The sequence below is a fragment of the Pseudopodoces humilis genome, chromosome 4 (genome assembly GCF_049639895.1).
Source record: "Pseudopodoces humilis isolate 2021_Gansu_Grassland_sample_001 chromosome 4, ASM4963989v1, whole genome shotgun sequence".
NCBI classification, from domain to species: domain Eukaryota; kingdom Metazoa; phylum Chordata; class Aves; order Passeriformes; family Paridae; genus Pseudopodoces; species Pseudopodoces humilis.
In genome coordinates this window covers 69,926,291-69,930,883 of record NC_142203.1, presented here as the reverse complement: position 1 = coordinate 69,930,883, position 4,593 = coordinate 69,926,291, and positions in this window count along the sequence as shown.

Here is a 4,593-nt window from a genome sequence, read left to right as displayed (position 1 = left end):
GGAACCAGTACTTCCCAAAAACTGCTGCCTTGGCTGGGAAAAATCACTTCAGGTCCAGAGTATTTTCCTGATAACAGAAACTGCAAACAAGTCATTCCCCAGCATAGCACAATGGCCATTGTGGGAACTGCAAACTTAGGGGAGATCGTTCCCTTTCTGTGTCAAAAAAACCCCAAATCATTCCTTCCCTAGCCAGCTGTGGAAATTTAAGCTAAGGGTTTTCAAAAATTAGTAGTAATTATGGACGTCTGAGCAAGATATGTCTTTAAAAGCTCTTTATGTCCAGGACACATGTGCTTCTTGCTTTCAAGGGGTCAGCCTCACATCAGACAGCCCCACAGAGACCTCAAATAGCCTCTGAAAAGATCTCAGCAGTCCCAAAGAATGAACATCAAAGTCTGAACAATTCAGTAAGCACAAAAACCTCACAGCACTCAACCTGCTGTGGTCATCCCATCATCCCAGCTGTGTTTCATCAACCTGTTTCTCCTGCTCCCTTTCATAAATCTTGTTATGGTCACTCAGAGCTTCCAAGGGCACCCAGCAAGCAGGGTCTTGGTGCCAGAAGGCTCCATACACCTCCCCTTCTCCTGAGCCTCCCCACAACTGCTGTCTGAGACATCCTTGCAAAGCATGGGCTGATCCTTTTAGGAGAAAGCTGCCCAAAGGGTGACTCAGGTAAAGGCCCAGCGGGACCCGCCAACTTCTGGAAAACCCTGCTATAAAGCAGAAAGCCTACATAAAGCATGCACCACTTAAGCCTTGTCTTGGCTGGCTCAATTCATACACTAAGTATATTCAACTAAGCATAACACCAGTCCAGTTTTGCATTCAGAAGCACCCCCTTGTTTGCACTCGCACCCCATGCACAGGAGACCCCCTCTAAAGAACTTCTGAGGTAGCTTTGCAAAACCAACACATCAAAGCCCATTGCTGTTGCCTCAGCTCTCCCTTTGCCCTTGTCCCAGCTCTTGCAACATGACACGGCATGGGCTCCCCAGGGCAGCTCTGTGTTTGTGCAGCTCTTGTTTATGGCTGGGACCTCAGCTAATCAAACAAGCGAGTGCCCACTCACTGCTCTGGAAGTGGGAGCCTGGCATGGTTGTCAAACAAGTGCATTCTGAATAACCCAGGCCCTACCCCAGCTTTCACAATAGGAATTAGTCACAGTGCTCCAATGAGAGCAGCAAATCCAGCAACAGGAGATAAAGTTAAAGTTAGCAGAGAACTCACTTGTCCTCTCTTGTGTACCTAAGACACCCCTTTCCTTTGGATCCCGCCTTTCCAGACCCCTTAGAGGTGCAGGGACGCTTTGCTCCTGAGCAAGGTGTTTTGGACTTTGCTTTAGGTAAACTCTCTCATGAAGTCAGAGCACAGCAATATCCAGACCCTAACAGCAACCAGTGGATGTCCAGAGGAGGCCACCAAATTGATTAAAGGGATGGAGCACCTCACCTATGAGGAAGGGCGAAGAGAATTTGATTTGTTCAACCTGGAAAAAGAGAAGGCTTCACGGTGACCTAATTGTGCCTTCCAGTACCTGAAGGGAGCCTACAAGAAAGATGGAGAGGAACTTTATACGAGACACATAGTGACAGGACAAGGGGAAATAGCTTCAAACTGAAAGAGAATAAATTTAGATTAGGTATTAGGGAGAAATTCTTCCTAGTGAGGGTGGTGAGGCACTCAAACAGGTTGTCCAGAGAAGATGTAGATGCCCCATCCCTGGACATGCTCAAGGCCAGGTTGTGGATGGAGCTCTGAGCAACCTGGTCTAGTAGAAAATGTCCCTGCTCACAGCAGAGGGTCTGGAACTAGATGATCTTTATGATCTCTTCCAACTCAGGTAGTCTCCTTAGATTCTATGGCTTTATGATCCCCAGGCTTTGATGAGAAATGGCAAGGTGACTTTGTCCATGTGCATTGCCCAGAAGAGTCTGAGTTTAGCAGATGATAAAACATGACCAAAAGATTTGCAGTCTTTGACCATATGAACAAGGTCTTCAGAACGGCTCAAAGGTGCCTTTAAATATTTGGATACTGAGAGATTTAAAGCAATGCAGAGTTATCCTTCCCCTGAAAGTAGAGGCAGGAGCCTGCGGATCAACTGCAGCTCTGGCAACAAGAGTATTGCAAGCAAAGCTGGGGTAATTTGTTATCTGGGTAACTTCTGCTGACACAAGTGTATCCCTTCCAGGTGATGTAACCTGGGCTAGCAGTGGTCAATATGGTGAGTCTTGGTGAATTCACAAGATCTTTGCTGAGGTACCCATGGCTGTCAGCAAAACTGGGCTCACATCTGGCTGCTGGGCACAGTGGCACCACCTCATGAAACACCAGCAGGTTTGGACTTGTACAAGGGTTTGCTTACCAGTTTCACTTATGATCACTTTATTGGGACCAGCAGAAGATTTGCCTGGACATTTCCTGTCCTTTTGCTGCACAGTGCAAACGGAAGGTGGAGGAGCACTTTTATGCCTTTTTAAAGGCAAGGAGGAAAAAGCAGAAACACAATACCTAACAGAGTAAAAGAAGCAGGTAAAAGCAGAGCTGGGCTGGGGAGGATAGGGCACAGGGGATTACAGCATTGTTCAGCTGAAAATGCAAAGGCCACCATCTCATAAATATTTACAGGCAGGGAATAAGCCACTGAGGGGCCACATCCCATGACAGCCCCAAAGAAGGGGGAGCAGGACCTTCAAGCCTGCCTTGAAGGAGGTGGCTGGAGGAGCTCTGCTGCCCTGGAAGCTAATGCAGGCTCTGGCACATGCCTGTGCCCTGGGGAAAAGCAGATGCATGCAATGGGGAGAATGTTACAGCATCTGCAGCATACAGCAGGGGGAAAAGCAGAGGCAGGATGGGGCATGGAGGCAACAGGCAGAGCTCTAGCACAAGCAACTAGTGCACCAACTCCTGTGGTGTCCAACAGCTGTGTTGGCAAATTTACATGATTCAAATGTGAAACTGCATGTTCAGAGTGAAGGCAAATGGACACAAAAAGCAGGAACAATCCAACTACTGAGGAAAGTTACAGCCATCGCTGAAGGCAGGTTGGGCAATTCCAACATCTAGAGGATGATAAAGCAGAACAAATAGAAGATTAAGAATTAATCCCTAATTAGCTGCTTCTAAAACCTGTTGAAATCACTGCCTGCATCGTTTGCTAATGGACGTGTCAGCAAGTTCTGAGGCTGCAGGGGTCACAGCAGCAGTAGAATGTGCTGCTTTGTTCTCAGGTGAGAGGTTTGTTTTGCCCGTTAAGAGCTTTTGATGTTTTCAGTTTAGGTGTACTCAGAAAGCTCTTTCCAGGCAACAAGGGGCAATGGATTCCACAGGCAGCCTCCCTCAGCCACCAGCACACAGGAGAGAAAAATGATCCTTGTAATTTAAATATACCAGGCGTATCCCAAAACCAGGGGTGCTGTACACATATTCTTACCCCATAGAGCACACAGTGCCTCCAACACCCATCAAAGGGCACTAAGCAAACAGCACCAGCCCAGAGCTCCATCTTTGCCACAGCTCACTTTAAAATGATTCACAGAAAACATCTGAAAAACAAGTTGTGAATTTCCTCAACAAAGCCCTGGGCTCACTACCAACAGCTGGAAAGACCAGCAGGTCTTGAAGCAACACACCTAACATCCCATCTGAAATGCTCCTCAGCAAGCAACAACTGCCTAGTCATCAGGCTGCCTAAATATTCACTTACCTTTCCAGGCTTGATCTACTTCTGATTTCTGCAAAATCTGCTGTCATGCAGTCTGCTTTGTTTGCTCTGCATCTGATTCATTCGTGTTTTGCTCTTGGAGTATGTGTTCTGCCTCCACCAGAAAAGGGTATTGGACAGGTGCATTTGCCCCAACTTATTTTCTTCTCTTCCCTTACCAGGAGTCCTCACACTCATTCCACATGGGAGAAATAACTCAAGATCCCTGCTCTGAGTAGGGTCACCTGAAGCAGGTTACCCAGGACTACGTCCAGCTGGGTTCTGAATATAAAGTACCAAGACTCCACCACCTCCCTGGGCAACCTGTGCCATTGTTTAACCACACTCATGGTAAGAAGAAAGCATTTTAAGCAGAACTTTCTGCATTTCAATTTACCCCTCTCCCCCATCATTTGGCACCAATCCATCTTCTTTACTCCCTCACCAGGTATTAAAACACATTGGCAATAACCCCTTGAGCCTTCTCCAGGCTGAATTAGCCTGGCTCTTGCACTCTCTCCCCTACATGACAGTCTTCAATTCTGTTATTGTCTTTGCTGCCTTTCATTGAACCTGCTCCAGTATCCATGTCTCCTTTTTACTGGGAAAACCAGCACTGAAAACAGCGTGCCAAATCTGCCTCACTGGGGCTCAGCAGAAGGGAATAACCTGGTCATTCTTTTAACTGTTTTTTTGGTTTTGCTAACCCTTAAAGCAGCAGCAGCATCTCATACAAATTCCCTACCAAACCAGGAAACTGCCTTTCCATTGCACACCTTACCTATATTTTTCAGACCTTGACATTTTCATGTGAACACAGCTACACTGAACACAGTTCCTACAATGAACAAGAAACAGGAATATTCTCAAAAACTTTATCCCAT